Below are 18,365 nucleotides of genomic sequence, written 5' to 3' on the forward strand. Positions count from 1 at the left end.
GGACTCACCTAACCTGACTTTTTACCCCAGTATTTAGTCAGATATAGGCAATAAAGAAGCCGAGTTTAACCTCACACATGAGAACATCCAGCAAGGCTTTGTGATAAGCCCTATTCTTATGTGTGTCTCCCATGTGACCATAGAATGTGCAGAGGAGGGGCACTGGCCACATCCTCAGTAAGGGGTGTGTGTGTGTGTGTGTAAGAACATAGGACAAAGGAGTATAGGAAGCTGCCTTGTACAAAGGTAGACCATTGCTCTATCTAGTTCAGTATTCTCTACACTGACTGGCAGCATCAATGACTACCACGCGTGTTGGGTACATCCGGTCACTTCTGGACCAAGGAGGCAACAGGGCAGCAGGGAGCTACGCTGCCACCCTGCTGGACCCTTTTAAACTTCAGCGCCAGTGGAGGAAATGTGGTGGCGGATTTGGGGGGGAAAGCACCCTCCTCAGTCCTTAAAGGTACCCCCCGCTTTCAAACCAGTCAAACCTCCCAGGGGCGCATCTAGGTCATTTTGGCGCCTGGGCTGCCCCTGGTGGGAGGCACCCCCCACCAGCACGAGCCCCCCAACCCTACTTCTGCCCCCCCCCAACCCTTCCATGATGTCATGGGTTTGCAACAAGCTCTCACAACTGCTCAGGCACGCCTCGCAGTTCATTAGAGATGCTGGGCCGAACAGCAGACCCAGCCTTACTCTCCAGTCACTGCTGCCAGCGGGGTGGGGGTGGGGGAGAAGGACTGGGAGACTGCCGCGGGTGGCACAGCCTGCCGCGGCAATGGAGAGAGGGAGCGTTCGGAGCTCCGCCCCCAGGCAGCAAGGACTGGGTCAGATCCCTGTTGCCTGGTCCTAAGAGGGCCTCTGGAACTGCTGGTCTTTCAAATCTGTTCGGAGGCCCATAAAACCTGACAGGTTCATGCACATCCCTACTCAGTATAAGGCAGTTTCCGGTCTACCCATGATGTCAGATTTGTGTCTGTTTATTCTGCTGTGTAGAGACTGACCGGTTTGTCCTATGCAGATGGCAGAAGAACACTGTTGGCAGATCCCTGCATATATCATGTTGGAGAAGGAATGAATGAGCCTCTGAAGATATAGCTGCTGTTAGTGGATCCTGTAATGCGGCAGCCCAACTAGATATGGAGAGAGAGTTAGCACTGGGCTTTGTGGCAGAGTCTGGTCCCTGCGACTGTCTCTCTGTTATATAGTTTGTGGTTGTTGATGAGCATTCATTTAAGAGTAAGGGGATGTCTGTAAGCAAGGGTAGGCCTTCCAATCCCCATGAGAGAGAAGAGCCATTGTCAAGGATGGGCTGTAGGTGTCTAGGCTGATGCAGACCATGCCTTCCAACTGACTCCACTCCCATGTTATTAGGGAAATCTGCACACATGTCCTTCCTCCCTGCTACTGTTCTAATTGCATGGGGATGATTGAAATACGTGTGGAGGAGTAGTTCAGACAACCAACCCCATGTGATTAGGGAATGGTGCCTTGGCATGACACTAAGAAAGAGTTTTCTGAACTGGCCCATTGATGATACACTGGAGTGGTTGTAGTTGGAACTTCAGGTGACAATCAGGGGTCATAAGAGCAGCCTTGCTGGATCAGACCATGGAAAGTTTAGGCTACTATAAATGTTTTAGTCTTTAAGGTGCCACAAGACTCTGTTGGTTTCCCTGATTGCAGTTGGGGAAGCTAAGATGGAATAGCTTGCACAAGGCCGCCTTCTGAGTTCATGGCAGAGGTGAGATTTGGACTGGAGCTTTCCCAGACGGGTGACTTTACTGTGGCAGGAAGTGTCTCAAGTCAAGCCACTTTGAGCACTGCACCAAAGTGCTACTTTTTAAGGACGCCTTTAATGTGCAGTGACTGCAAATTGTCAAGAGCAAAGCTGAACAATGCCATTGGCTTTATGAATGGCACCTTAGGAACATAGGAAGCTGCCATATACTGAGTGAGACCATTGGTCTATCTAGCTCACTATTGTCTTCACAGACTGGCAGCGGCTTCCCCAAGGTTGCAGGCAGGAATCTCTCTCAGCCCTATCTTGGAGGAGCCAGGGAGGGAACTTGAAACCTTCTGCTCTTCCCAGATCGGCTCCATCCCTTGAGGGGAATACTTCACAGTGCTCACACTTCTAGTCTCCCTTTCATATGCAACCAGGGTGGACCCTGCTTAGCTAAGGGGACAAGTCAGGCTTGCTACCACAAGACCAGCTCTCCTCTCCTTCTTGTGGACCTTCTTGTGGACCTTCTGTCACCGTCCTGACATTGCTGTAAATGGTTCCCTCATATGAACTCCCCCCCACCCCCGCCAGCCTAAGTGTAGCAAAGCTGCGTTAAATCATTTTTTGGGAACGCTCCTGGGGAGTTCCTAACTGAGTGGCCTTTTCATGAGGCAAGGTGAAGCAGCGGGTAGGTTGGTTCACTAGTAGATAGTGCACTTCCAGTTTGACGCTGACTGGGCCAGCCAGGAGGTATGTTGCTGCCCAGCGCCAGCAATTTTGGTGAGAGCACCAGCAGGGGAAATGTGGCAGAGGTGGGTAAGAGCATCCTCCCAGCCTCTTAAAGGTAACACACACAGCCCGCCCGCCGCTGAACCGTCGGTTTGGACAGTTTGTGCACATCCCTACCTACCGGTGAACCAACCTACCGGCTGCCTCACCTCGCCTCATGAGAAGGCCATTCAGGCACTGCAACACCTCAAGTCGCCCCTGGTAGCTTAGTCTCTTCACTGCCGCACTACATCAATTCACCTCCCACGGCAAAAAGAGATGTTGGCATGATACCTCCTCCTGGCTTAACTACTTTTCAAAAGTGGTTTCAAGGTGGTTGGGTGGTTTGAAAGTGGTCTCAAGACATTTGAACATTAGTCAGGAGGAAAGCAGAACGACTCTGTCTAGGGCTCAGGGGGGCAGGGAGCGGGGAAGGACGACAGGCAAGCAAACTTGCTTCTGCAAACCTGCTTCTAACCAGAGCAGTTCCTGAGAACCAGCCTTTTGTAAGAAGAGAGCAGGTTTAGTGCAGTCTGCTAGTGGAGGCCAGAGGGCAAGGGGTTGTTTCAGTGACAAAAAGGACCCTGTGTGTATGTAAGTGCCAGTGAACTGGCCTTTAAGCTTCTTTTCTAAACAGCTCTGTGGGTGGCGGGTGCTTGTTGGTGAAAGAAGGCCTGACCTTCCCTAGGGAAGGGGGTCACAGGGAGAGGCAGAGGGGCTTGTTTGTTCTCCAAGTGTCAAGCTTATCATGGCGGGGGGGAGGGGGAGTTTTAAAGACACAAAAAGGGAGAAATCTGCAGGCTCTTCTGAGACAAAGCTCAATGGATGTCTGTCTGCTGAAAGGCTGAGTTAATAAATCCCTCAGAGTTGGTCCAAATTAATTAAGGGCTTTTATCACAGGAAAACGACAGAGCTGATGTGAAAGGTTACATCGACCATTGTGTTCCATGATGTACACCTGAAGGTCCCGGTGAGAATAGTGTTCTCTAAAATGGATTTTAAGAAAAATAATTCAAAATGTAGTTTTCAATAATAAAAGATCATTTGGGCCTGCTCTGCATATGCTGCAAAATAAATGAGGTGGTGGAATGCAAGAGGTAGAGTGGACTATACCATTTTAGACTATGGGTGGAGGACCACATGTTGGAATGTTCCTTTATGCTCAAAACACACTGTGCATGTAAGCCAGCTAGGGGTGTACATTGTACTGCTAAGGGCAGTTTGGTTCAAATTCAAACTCAACTTGAACAGAACCGCCGAGTCCACAAACCAGTTCATTCGGACCAGTGGCAGTACAGTCTGAATTCTCGAACTGGGCCAAACTGGGTTGAGATGCTTGTAAAGGGGAATCTGATAAGAATCCCCCTCTTCAAGCATGGGGTGGGGGAGGTTTGAAAACAGGCAGGTGGGGGAGGGCAAGAGGTTCTGGTTCAAGTGGTTTGGATTCCCTGTACAAGCACCAGGGGGGATTTGAAAAGCGGGGCAGGCGGGAGGTTACCTTATGCACTTCTTGGTACTTCTTGGTAGCGGGCTGACAGCAGCTACTCCAGGCCCTGCCGGCGCTCGCCCCATCAGCCTGGGCCACATGTGCAGAGGTCACTCTAATGGCCTCCAAGCTTGCACAGAGAATCAAACTAGGCCCCCGTTGGCCCAGGCTGATGGGGGGAGTGTTGGTGGGTCCTAGGGGAGCCACTGCCAGCCCTCCCCCAAGGAGCCACACTGTGCTCCTTGGATGCCCCTTTAAAAGCATCCAAACTGGTCAAACTGGGCCAAACCAGTTCAATCCGAACCGGGCCTGGATTGGATCGAACTCAGACTGCCCCCCTTTTCTGAAGGGATGCTCCCGTTCAAGTTCAAGCCAGTCAAACTGGGCTGGTTCAACTCAAACCCGGTCTGAACTCGAACTGGTTTGCACACCCCTACAGCCAGCACACCAGGGAGCAAGATTCTAACCTCCAGACTGGACTTCTGTAATGCGCTCTACGTGGGGCTGCCTTTGTACATAGTCCGGAAACTTCAGTTGGTTCAGAATGTGGCAGCCAGGTTGGTCTCTGGGTCATCTCGGAGAGACCACATTACTCCTCTGTTGATGGAGCTACACTGGCTGCCAATAGGTTTCCGGGCAAAATACAAAGTGCTAGTTATAACTTACAAAGCCCTAAATGGTTTGGGCCCTAGGTATTTAAAAGAACGTCTTCTTCGCTATGTGCCCCACTGTCCATTGAAGTCACTTGAGGAGGTCCGTCTCCAGTTGCCACCAACTCGTTTGGCGGCTACACAGAGACGGGCCTTCTCAGCTGCTGCCCCAAGATTGTGGAATGTGCTCCCTACTAAGATACCAGCCTCCCCATCTCTGGCAATTTTAAAGAAACTTCTGAAAACACATCTCTTCAAGCACGTTTTCTCAGCTTTTGAAAACTTGTTTTTAAATTGTTTTGGCTATTTAATTGGTGTTTTATTATGTTTTAATTGTTAATCATTGTTTTATGCCATTTATAATTTTTGTTTTAATTGTTAATTGATTTTAATGGTGTTTTTAATGTAAACTGCCCTGAGCCTTTTGGAAGGGCGGCATAAATTTTTTTAAAAATAAATAAATAAATAAATAAATAAATAAATAAATAAATAAATAACCTACCCATGTGTTTGCTGTGTTGATTTTTTTTATTTCCAAGGAGTTTTTCACATAAGTGAGTGTTCCAAATGGTGACAGGTAGGCTCATCCTCTCATATTGGATCGGTGGGGTATGGGAGGTAATGATCATGTGTAAATGAACATAACAGATGAGAGAGACCCAACATCCATTCAGGTCAGACTCATTTCTTATCACTTGGTTTTCATTCCTGGGTCACAACACAACATTAAAAAACGTCCAGTAAAAATGCATAAAACACAACAAACAAATCACAGCACAAAACAATACAAAATACAAAATACAAAACAAAAATTTAAAAAACATTTTTAAAAATAAGTTTTAAATATTTTACATTATTGAATATGTTGTTATGTGCATGCTTCTCACTTCCCTGAGCAGTAAGAAGTTCCAGAGGTGTCACATAACCTGGATTCTGGCTTCCTCTGGAGGTAAGATTGCCAGAAGCATATGACGTCTTGGTAATGTTTGGTTTATTTACAAATATCCATGACGAAACTTAGATTGGAGGCAAGTAGCAAGGCATGCTTATAAGAAGGAAAAGCTGACATCAGTTCCTTTGAGAGCATCTCCCACACCCTGAGGTGCTTCAAGTTCCTGCCCAGTTTCTTCACGTCAAACTCTTCCAGAACTCCATCCTCATCTCTCCTTGTCAACTGGCCCTCTTTCTCTGACCACTCCACTACCTGGCACGGCAGAAAGATAAGTCATCTCACACCAGGTAGAAGATGTGTGACTTCCACAATGCTGCTTATGACTTCCCCCTCAAGATACTGTATAAATAAATAATAATAATAAATAGCCATCAATGCCACATACTGCAACACCTAGTGGCTCCCAAAACTATTAGTTCTGCCTAACAAAAGAGCTGGGCCAACTAACATTAATGAGAGCAAATTTGCTGCAGTATGCTGTATGGTTTATAGTCTAATTTCATTATACTACATGGATATTGCTCTACTCTATGAACACTCGTGCCACAATAGATCTATAAGGTGCTACAAGATATTTCGTTGTGTTTTCCCCCTATATGAAAAATGTGTTTCTTTCAATAAAAAGGTGTGTGTGGGGAGGGGGTAACACCCCCACCCCCGAAAGTGGTATCTCCCACTATAGCCTAGAGTGGTACAGTCCATTCTACCATTTCATAATTTGACTGCCTCATTCATACCTCATCCTGCAGCAACTGTAGACCCACCTAAAAACCCATTTAATTATTCTCAAGCTAGTCTCTTTTAATCAAGACTACGTGGATTTTGAAGCCCCCAGGCAAATGATTCTGCCATCTAGGACTGCTTTAAATGGCAATTATGTTTCCACAGTTACAGTAGTGTTTGCTGTGGTAAATATATAGGATGTGAAAAGGAAACCCTTTCCTCCAAACATAACATGAACATGTGCCAGGAAGATGGGATCAGCTGGGGCTCCCTGGAGTGTGCCTTCCTCAGATCTTTGAATTGTTTGGAGAAGGGTGTTTCTCTTCCACACTTGGGCTGTTTACCACAACAAACACTGGTGTAACCAGAGCTCTCACTGACACTCGTATTCTGGTGGTAGAGCCCATGGACCAAAAGAAAAGGCTGGAAACAGGACAAGATGGGCCTATGGCACGTTTTAAAGCCCCTAAGAATCCTGACTAGGGATGTGCATGAGCCAGTTTGGCGCCTCCTCTGGAAACGCTGAACCGGCATGGGTGCCAGCATTCAAAACAGTTCAGTGGGGCAGGGAGCAGTTCCCTTAAAAAAGGAAGCAAGGAAGAAAGAAGAGTCAGAGATGAAGGACCTAGAACAGATGGAGGGAGAGCTGGTGGCAACTGCAGGCGGACCTCTCCAGATGACCTTAACAAGCAATGAGAATCATGTCAAAGAAGGTTTAAATAACCTGGACCCAAAATATTGATGGGGAGAGGGAATAGTTTTGTGTTGATGGGAAACGAAACCTTACCTGTAGGCTACCTAGTATATTAAAATGCTTGGAAACCATTCACACCAATCTCACTCAAAGTAATAACACGGTTTTAAGTCACTGTAGTGGATTCAGACTGACCTGTCTTAGGGGAAGGAGGGTAGTTCAGTAGAAGAGCCTCTTCTTTGCATGGAGAAGTCCCAGATCCATTCTCTAGCATTTCTAGGTAGGGCTGGGAAATGTCTGGCTGGCAACCTGAAGGGCTGCTGCCCATCATTACTGAGCTAGATGGGCCAATGGCTTAATGTGCTACAGGGCAGCTTCCTATGTAGCATTCGTGGTCATGTGAAAGTAGAGGCCTCTCTGGGAAGAGCATCAGCATGCCTGCATGCAGAAGGTTCCAGGTTCTCTCCCTGGCATTTCGAAGACAGGGCTGAGAGAGACTCCTGCCTGCAACCTTGGAGAAGCCACTGCCAGTCTGTGTAGTCAATACTGAGCTAGATGGACCAATAGTCTGACTTGGTATATGGCAGCTTCCTATGTTCCTAGTCAAGCATGTTGGAGCTAGGACCCCTGACATTGGCTCTCAGCTGCAATGTCTCATAATGACCACTTGGAGTTTTTAGAGTCATGGATTAAAGTGCTGGACTCCTCCACTTTTTCTTCTGCCAGAGTTAGTCTCCATTTTGTCTCTCCAGAGATGGCTGGTTGTTTTGGTCTCTCTCTTCAGCCATGAGCTACAGGCTTTTCCACATTTTAATTAAGCTACAGGCTTGTCCACATTTGTTTGTAACCTTTCCTTTAAATAAATCCTTGTAGTCTTTCTGTACTAAAGAACTGTCTCAAGACCTCTTTCTTTGCTGCTTTCTCACCAAACTTGTTTTGCTTTGCTATTTGGGGACTTAACTTCCATTCTTCCCCTACAAAGCACACCCCTTCTTCAGAAAAGATGGATTCAATGCATCAGCTTGAAGGATTTGCCTACTAAGCACAGCTCATGGCTGATGGTGGCTTTTCATGCTATAATTTGTACTTAGATTTTTTTTAAAAAGAACACCTGCTCTAACTTTTCATAAATTGTCATAAAACTCTCTTTAGCTACCAACCTTGTGAGCCTTGCAACACTAATAGTGTGTTCTTTGCTTATAAGATATTTGATAATTGTTGGTAACAGGCCACAGATTATTTCAAGGTCATCATGCACTCTTCTATATAAAAGCAAAAGGCTGTAAGACCCCCAAAAGGAAGAGAAGGTTGGGTGATTTAAGAGTAGAAGGTAGCCTTTAGCAAAGGAAAGTTTGGGCAGTCAATATGCAGGGAAACATCCTCATGTGAGCACTGCATTATGTTCTCGCAAGCCTAACACAGTGGTGGAAACATCCTAGCTTGCTTGATTTAACACTGGGCAGGAAAAATCCATGGAAAATATTCTCTGCAGAACCTTTGTGCATTGGCAGGACAGTGAACTCGATGGCCCAGAACATTCCCCCCTCATTCCTCAGTTCCTAAAATAGGTACAGTGATTTCTTTCTGTTTAGTTCCCTGTCACGAAAAATGATCCTTCAGTCCTAGGTTAGATTTTCTCGTTTGGGCCCTTCACTGGGAGAGAGGTACTAGGGAACACATTTTTCTGTCATGATCGGCTGTTGTTGCCTCTTGATGTTTTCTATGCACCCCCTGAGGATAGATAGAGCTGGAGGGGGGAAATCATTAACAACAAGTGTATTAGCTTCTCTTGACATATGAGATCACAATTGTCCAATGCCTGGGCCAGCTACAAAGCCTTTAATTGGCAGGACAAAATGTGGGTGGATAGGTTTTTGAAAGGTTGAATTCCAGAAACCTTGCATGCTTATGTTATAATGCTACCCTTATAACCAGGAGTTGACCTTATGAACAATAGAAACATAATCATGTGGGCATCTGCAGATGAAAATAATTCCATATCTTGCTATCAAAGGGGAGAGGTGGGATTAATACATATCCACAGTTGTGTCCTGCTATGCTTTGAGAAGAATACTCCATAGTAAGGAGCTTTAGGAGAGTAGATTTCAGCCTCTGGAGTGAGGTACTCCTCTAGGAACTGTTTGCATGCTCACCAAATAAGTTCTGAATAACTCTTCTTGCAATGTTTACTGCAAATGTTATGCCTTAGATATTATAAATGCCTACACTTTTGTTGTCAAAGCATACTTCATTCCCATAATGTTAACATATGTCAAATGTAAACATTCAGAACACATTAGGAAAATGCTGAGAGCCAGTGCCCGCATAAGTCAGGCAATATTATGAAAATAAAAATGAATACTGTTGCCAGTAAGCCCTAGAATCTGACAAGCTGAGCACATGCCCAGAGGTGCTCTTACCTCTAGACTTCCGGGCTGAAGTCCAGAGCCTCCATATTCCCTGGGTGCCCCCAAATCCGCTTTATTCTGTCCCGGGTGGCGTGGCCGAGTGTGACCTCTGCTGGTGGGGAGTGGGCAGAGGCGCTCTTACCCCTGGACTTCGGGGCTGAAGTCCAGGCCCTGCACAGCCCCTGGGGGCCCCCAAATCCTCTAGTCTGTCCCTGGTGGTGTGGCCACCCGGCGAAGCGTGATGATGCTTAATTTGCAGGGGAGGGAGAGCCTCCAAAGGCCTTGAGGTCCAGGCTCCTAAATTACCTAGGTGCTCCTCTAGGAGTGGGGAAAGAAATATGTGAGATGGGAAATATGTTAAGTTGCATGTTGAAGTGTTTCGGCTAATGCATATTTGCATAAATATACCTGATTTATATTCTTACATTCTTGTGGAGTTCAGTTGCTGTTTGTGCCTTCAAGAACCCACATGTTAAAAATACTGCATGTGTCATGGTGTGTGTGTGTGTGTGTGTGTAGGGGGATGATATTTAATTTGTGGGGGAGGGGGGCTCCAAAGGCCTTTAGCTCCAGGCTCCCAAATTAACTAGGTGCACCTCTGATGACAAACACTTCAACTTGTAACATGGGACTCACTTTAACGTCCTAAATTGTCTGGCTAAGGTCCCACAGAATTCCAAATCTACTTGCAAAGTTGGTAATCGACTTGTCTGTGTCTATCCGAACTTAGGTTCACTGTGGGCCTCAATCCTAGATTAGAGGTTGGCCTGAAAAACCAAGTGCTGCACCTACAGAGCTCATTTCCCAGCCATGCTGGTTGCTGGATGCAAGTTTTGTTTGTTCTCTGAGAGCAAAGAAAACATGCGTAGTCGACACCCAACATGGCTGGGAAAAGAAGGTCATGGAACGAGGAGCAAGGGGTGAGTCAGGCGGCCCTCAGGAACTGGGCGACTCGGGTTGTTTGAGCCTGTCTGCCCTGCTCCAGTGTACTATGAAAAGGCCATGAAAAGACTTCTCTAGATTTGGAGTCTAGCTTTCCTGCTAGATCAAAAACTGCCCTTTCGTGAGCAGAAGAGACTATCTGTTAGTGGAAGGATGCCTTTGGAGCAAGTGAATGGGTCTTCTCTCACACTGAGGCTGTGCCCAGGCAGGCCCCAATATGGAGGATTGGGGCCCTTGTTTCAGCACTTCTGAGCCTCAGAGATCTAATTGCAGGGTGCTACATCCTTGACACCCCATCCCCAGTCTACACCTGACACGGACCAACAAGGCACAGATACAGACAATAACCTTAATCAGTCTTTTTGTACCTGGTGGTGATGCTGTACCCAGGCATGGGGGAATGAGAGAATGCTGGCTAGCTAGGCCCCCGATATTCTTGGGCTCAGTATTTGTCTTCAGGATGGCAATGCTGAACCCAAGAAAACTTTGTCTAACCCAGACCTGCTCAACTTAGGCCCCCCAGGTGTTTTTAGACTTCAGCTCCCATAATCCCCAGTCATAGTGGCCAATAGCCAGGGATTATGGGAGTTGTAGACCAATATCTGCAGGAGGGCCAAAGTTGAGCAGCCCTGGTAGCCACACCCTCTAGCCCTGGTGTGCTCCGTAGCCATACCCCTCAGTTTCCCCAGGTTCTGCGTTTGACTGAGGAAGGCAGCAATGGCTCTGAGGCACCTTCTCCCCATGATTCAGAATGCTCAACATGCCAAATCACGGGAAGAAAGCATCTCTGGATTCAGCGCTGCCCTCCTCAGACAAATGCTAAGGAGCACTTAGATCAGGGCTGCTCAACTCCGGCCCTCCTGCAGATGTAGGCCTACAACTCCCATAATCTCTCGCTGTTGGCCACTGTGGCTGGGGATTATGGGAGCTGTAGTCCCAAAACAGCTAGGGGGTGGCCTAAACTGAGCAGGCCGGTCTTAGATGCATGGCTGTAGAGTGCATCACTGCTGGATGTGACTAGCCTATTCCCATTCCTCCTGTTCCTGGGTACAGCATACCCAGCTGCATCCAGCCTGCATAGGGTTAATGCCGTCTGCCCAGCTGACTCACCACAGAGATGTCCCTTTAAAAGGGCAGGGTGCTGACCCCCATCTGTCTACACAGTCATTCGGTCTCCAGTCAGGAAAACAAAGCTTGAAGGCTGACTCCCCACTTGGTTACTGCTCCATTTCTATCCTTCCTTGTTTGTCAACTGTGTGGGATCTGTGGTTGTTCTGAAGCCTCTATTACTGGCTTCCAGGGGTTTCCCCATTGTCACAACATGAATTAATCTGTTTGCAAGAAAGGAAAGAAAAAAGAAACCCAGGCATAATTTCTGGGTAAGACTATGAGGAAGTGAAAATTAACTGAGCAACTCCAAATAGCAAATGGCTGACAAAAGAATGACAGCTTTTTGGATCCATGGATGGGACTCACTTCTAGCCACCAGGCAGTCCAGAACCATAGACATGTTTTAAGACCATGAAGAAAAGAAGAACCCACCCCACCCCCCGCCTAAAAATTGCATCTACAGTCAAATTAATTTATTTTATAGTTACATTCTTCATTGAACTGAAAGAGAAGTCTGGGTCAGAATTTTCTGCAAAACAGGGACAACGGCGAAGTATAAATGTCATAGGAACACAGGAAGTTGCCTTATACCGAGTCAGACCATTGGTCTATCTAGCTCAGTATTGTCTTCACAAACTGGCAGCGGCTTCTCCAAGGTTGCAGTCAGGAATCTCTCTCAGCCCTATCTTGGAGATGCCACGGAGCAACATCATGAGGCTATTCACATGAGCAGCCCCCTAACCCAGGCTGGGGCAGCCCAGCCTAGATTGGGCTGCTCGTGGGGAGCACCTGGATCATAGCCAATCCCAATGCTGCCTCCCCTGGAACCCCATGTTTTAAACCCGGTGCTTTACCTGGGTTAGAGGGCGTGAGTCTGCCCTCGACCCAGGTCCTGGGTAGTGTGTGTGCTCAGGCAGCCCAAACATACACAGAGCTGGGTGCCTAGAGTGCCCAGCTTGAGGGGGAATCCCAGAATGCACCACGCTGCTTGTGCAGTGCATTCTGGGATATCTGGAGGCTGGGACTCATTTTCTCGGCCTCCAGAGATCCGTGCTGCCAGGAGCAGCACGGACCATGTAGGCACACAAGCCGCACGCATCCCACACAGGGATAGTGATTATCTGGGGTGGAAGGTAAGCTCGACCTTGCCTCCCCAACCCCCGTGCCTTCCCCATCCGCCAAAAATTGGCCTTCATATTCCATAACACAAACTATATGGCAATAATATGTAACATCAGTATACTAAATTCAATATTATAATTTATCATATTGTTATTGGAAGCCAACTCAAGGTTTTGTGAACATGAAGTTCCAAAAATTAGGAAAGTGGGCATCCACAGTGCTCTTCGTCTTTTCTGCTGATCAATAAGAATCAGAATGCCTGCAGAGCCTAGCTCTGGACTGACCCCTTTTGTATTTGATTATATGTTCCACAGCAGTTCTGCCCAGGCCTGCATCACTCCTGTCAGCTGTTCTAGCTCTGTATGGGAATGAGAAAAGAATTACATACCCTCCAACATTTCATGGATGGAAGCAGGGGCATGCCACCAATGGAAAGCAGGTAATAAAGTGCATGCAAAGCACATTATTCTAGATCAGGGATTCTCAACGTTGGGTCCCCAGATGTTATTGGACTTCAACTCCCATAACCCCCAGCCCCAGTGGCATTTAGTTGGGGATTATGGGAGTTGAAGTCCAATAACATCTGGGGAACCAACTTTGAGAATCCCTGTTCTAGATTACCAAAGCAGATGTGCCAAGCAGTGGCAGCACTAGGGGAAAAATGGAGGGTGGGGGGCACAGAAGGGGCAACGTACATTTCTGGGTGGGTGAGCTGTGTCCCACATGTTCGATTCCTGAAAAAGAAATGGAAGGGGGTGCGTGTTAACTATTTGTCTGAGGGGGCGTTTGCCCATCCTTGACCCTGCCTCCCAGGGAGCCACCTGTGGACCCACTCCGATACGCGCCAATATTTTGCAGATAAAAAGAGGGGTACACTTGTAACAAGCCATTCTCATTCCAAGGGCCACTGACCAAGCTTCCCATGCACTTTTACACATTGCTGAAGACTGGATTCCACCTGCAGGATGCTGTGCACTGCACAGTCCTGCATTAGTGATGTGCACCCATTTACTTGTAGGTGCAGTAGCAATATGATGCATCCACCCACTTAGAGCTTAATTTTTAGAAGATCTGTGGGAAATCTCAATTCTAGCAACTGGTGTGGAAAAAAATGAACAAAGCATTTCTTGGGGGGGACGGGACCCGAACAAAGCCTTTCTCTCAGTCCCATTGTCACAAACCCGGTTGGCAAAAATCAGGGATATGACCTTCTCAGTAGTGGCCCCCTTCTTTGGAATGCCCTCCCAGAAGGGCTTCATCAGTCTCCCACTTTGCTTCGTGTTAAGAACTTTAAAACTCTCCTTTTAAAAGAAGCTTTTAAAGACTGGCCGTGATTTTCATCTTGTTTTAATCCTGGTTGCTATTCTGCTTTTATCTGCTCTATGTTTTATTGTGTTTTAGGATGAGTCACTGGCCAAATTTGGATATAATAGAAAACCAAAGGTCCCTTCACCTCTGGTTTCCCAAGCCACACATCCAAATTGAGGAAACCAGAGTTAAGGGTAAAAACAGGACCCGCGGTTTCCCTCCCCAAACTCCTCTCTGAACCTGCAGTCAGAGTGGAGTTTTGCCACCCTTAGCTCCAGTTCTGTGGTGTCAGCGTTGCATCTGCACACCGACTCCATGGAACTGGAGTTGTGCAGGCTGTCCTTCTGTCACGAAGGAAGTCTGCACAGCCTGCTCCCCCGTCTTTCTGCAGTCTTGCTGACAGAAAGCTTTCCAGGATGTCCAAATTCAGGTGGGAGAGTGGGGTGGGGGACGCAGAACCACTGGTCCACTGGACCCACGGTTACGTGTTACATGTGAACTCAGTCACTGTCTTTTATTGTGTTTTACTCTCTTAAAAATAAATCTTGGGTGTTATGTTTTTATGCTTTTTTGAAAGCTGCCCCCGAGCAGTATTGTGCTGGAGGGGTGGGATATAAATATTTTAAACGAGTGAATGAATGAATAATCCCCAAGAAGCAAAAACAGGGAGTAGGTAAATGTTTTTGGAGACATTGGCTGACATCCTATCTAATGAAGCACACTCGCAGCACACTACATTCCAGGCTAAAGCTGTGGCAGCATTCATGCAGGGAGAGGGCGATTTTACTGCTCTCCCCTTCCCTCTGACACGCTCCTCAACACCCAAAAATATGTCTGTGTGACCCTCAGAGAAATATTTTCAGGTGTTAAAGAGTGCTTCCAAGGGAAGGGGAGATGGGTGGAAATCGCCCCCTCTCTGTGTGAGTGCTTCCACAGCTTTAGTCTGGACTCCAGTGCACTGCATGTGCACTGCATCAGTCAGGATGTCAGCTGATTTAACTGCAGCCTTCCCCTTTGCTCTTGCCTTAGTGGTCAAGGCTTTTGATGTAAGCAGTTTCACACAAGTGGATGATCACGAAATTGAACCTCTGCCTCACTCACTTCCAGTTTGGCATTATATCCAAAGGCAGCCTATTTCTGATTTTGGTTACAAACAAACCAAGATAGGTCAGGATGTTTGAACCAGCTGACAGAGATCCGATTGGCAGGGACTAAAGACAGGGCCTTTTCGGTTGTGGCCCCTCAGCTTTGGAATGCGCTCCGTGAAGACATTCACCATGCTCCATCCTTCAGTGTTTTTAAGATAACAACTAAAAACACATCTTTTTAAAGAGGCTTTTAAATGCTCTGTCTTTGGTTATATCTGGTAGGTTCTTTAGTTTTTAGTTTTTTATAACTCTCAATTTTTAGCTTTTAAAATAACTTTTAATTTGAAACTTAATACTGATTGTGGTCTTTAGCCTGACTTTTAACTTAATTTGGTTAATGTTATTACTTTTATTTTACATTGAATCTATTTTATTGGTGTGAACCGCCCTGAGCAGTAGTGTACTGGGGGCGGGGGGAGTATAATATTTTAAATAAATAATAAACAAACAAACAAACAAACAAACAAACTGAGATCAGAACTCAGGATTTGAAATGAGTGTCAGACCTTGGTTTATTTCAATTTGATTAGAATAAGCCAGGGGTTCTCAATCTTGGCTCCCCAGGTGTTGTTGGACTTCAACTCCCATAATCCCCAGCCATGATGGCCAGAGGCCATCATTTTGGGAGCTGAAATCCAACAACATCTGGGGACCTAAGTTTGAGGACTCCTGGAATAAGCCAGGTTTGGTCAGTTCAGATATCATGACTGATCTTGGTTTATTTTTAACCACAGTCAGAAGAATTCTTCTGACTCACATGCACAGCCCCAACGCTCAGAAACATAGGCCTCATCTGCACATATGGACCCACATATGGAACTACCATGGATCCAATGGACCCACAGTTCTGCTTTCCCGCCCTGCACGCTTACCTGTCTGCATTTGGACAAGACAGACAGGAAACAAGCTGCAGTCAGGGAAACTGCAGAGAGGAGGGGGAACTGGCTATTCAGGCTTCCTTCATGCATGAAGGACAGCCCCAACAGCCAATCACAGCCAGAGAGAGGAAGGAGCTTCCTCCCTCAGCTGGTTTCAGCCAGCTCAGCCTGCAGTTCTGCATTCAGATGTACAGTAGGTGGCTGGAAACCTCAGGTATCATCAGCGAAACTAACTACAACCCGAAGTTTCTCATTGGAGTTTGGCAAGGAAAACCTTGGGTTGCTTTTTGTATGGGACCAGAGTTTCACACATTCGGACATTCAGGTTTTGTAACCTCCGGCTCCTTCAACTCTGGTTTCCCATTATGTGTGAATGGGGCCATAGTGTGGAATCAAGTTTTAACCATGGTTCTGGGTTACGTCTGATGACAACGATGAATATTTATATACCGCTTTTCAACAAAAGCCCCCAAAATGGTTTACATAGATATACATAAATAAATAAATTTACTCCCACCCTGTCCCCCATAGGGCTCCCAATCTAAAAAAGAAACATAAGATGCACACCAGCAACAGCCACTGGAGGGATGCCGTGCTGGGGGTGGATAGGGCCAGTTGCTCTCCCCCTGCTAAATAAAGATAACCACCACATTTAAAAGGTGCCTCTTTGCTCGGTTAGCAGGGGACTGCTAACTCCATCTGTAATACTCTAGTTCCTGTGAGCAGAAGGGGCATGGCACTGGGAAATAAGTGAGATGAAGGGGTGGAAGAAGATCATTAACAAGGTGTTTTTTCACATAATCCTGGTGGGTATTTGGGGAAAGGCAGGAAGGAACATTAAAACAATAAAATGAAAATATGTATCTTTATAAATATATGCCATAACTGGATGAGAGCACACAGAGACTTCTTGCATCCATTTTAGATCTGTGTGCAGTGTTCTTTCTTGCAGGAACAGTCACATCCTAGGTGGTGTTGACAGGGGGCTTAGCCTATCAGCGGTTGAAATCCTTTAACCTTGGATTCCTGTGTATCTGATGAGTTAGCTAGATGTTTGTGTGGTTTTAACTCTGGCTGCTGAAATTAGAGGAAGTTCACCTAATGGCACAGTGGAGAAATGCTTGGCGAACAAGCAGAAGGTTGCGGGTTCAAATCCCCATTGGTATGTTTCCCAGATTATGGAAAACACCTATATCGGGCAGCAGCAATATAGGAAGATGCTGAAAGGCATCATCTCATGCTGCACAGGAGGAGGCAATGATAAACCCCTCCTGTATTCTACCAAAGAAAACCACAGGGCTCTGTGGGCACCAGGAGTCGAAATTGACTTGACAACACACTTGCATAGGAATCCACTTTCAGTTACTAACCTGAGTCTTGCATTCATAGGTAGTGCCAGAGGGAGGCAAGCACCCTCCAGCCAAGTAGTTCTTTTCCCTGATTGCTGTAAGTTACTTGAAAGAAAGGTCCTTTTCACATCCATCCATCCATCCTCTTCTCTGACTGGCCGAATTTCCCTTCTAGGGAAATTCAAGGACAAGGATCTTTCCCACACCAGGGACTGAACTTGGACCCTCTGCATGCCAAGCAGGTGCCCTGACACAGCTACAGCCTCTCCTCTTCACATAGGCCCACTTCTTTATGTTTAGGATGGGAGCATTAATGTGGAATGTGCTGTGATTTCAAAACTCCCACCAATAATTTTGTTGGGGTACCACCTCTGCCTCATAAGACCGCTTGTGTCTACAAGTCAGCTTATCATGGGGCTAAAGCAGGCCTGCACAACATAAGGCCCGGGGGCTGGATTCGGCCCCCAGAGACTATTTTACTGGCCCTCAGGTATCCTGCAGCAACACAGGAGCTGGAAACTGCCTTATAGCACCATCCTGTGCATGTTTTCTCAGAAATATCTTCCATGGTGTACCCAGTGAGGTTTACTCACATGTAAGCATGCCTAGGATTGCAGCCTGAAAGCAACAACAATTTAGGGAGAGGAAAGGAGTTGGCATTTATTTTGGGCTGGCTTGCACTCCACAGGCCCCACTGATTGAGCAGATACAGGACCTATTTTCTGGTCACTATTCTTGGGTCCATTGATGGGGGAATAGATCCACAAGTAACTAATAATAATTTTAATGTAATAATGTGCTAAAAATTGACCTCGGCCCCTGCATGACAAGTTGTGGATGGTTCTGGCCCACTAGGGCATTTGAGTTGTGCAGCCCTGGGCTAAAGGATCCTCAGTCAGACAATGATTTGTTTGTTTGTTTGTTTGTTTGTTTGTTTGTTTGTTTGTTTGGCTTTTCTTTTGCCGCAGGTCACTCTCATGCTGTAAATCTCCCTTTCCCCAGGCAGGGCACATGAGACAAGAGCAGGGGTTTTTTTTTGCTTATGTCCCATACTGATTGCTGCACACTGATCTTGAAATGGATGTAACAAGTCTCTGC

Source organism: Hemicordylus capensis, chromosome 3, assembly GCF_027244095.1.
Source record: "Hemicordylus capensis ecotype Gifberg chromosome 3, rHemCap1.1.pri, whole genome shotgun sequence".
In the NCBI taxonomy this organism is placed as follows: domain Eukaryota; kingdom Metazoa; phylum Chordata; class Lepidosauria; order Squamata; family Cordylidae; genus Hemicordylus; species Hemicordylus capensis.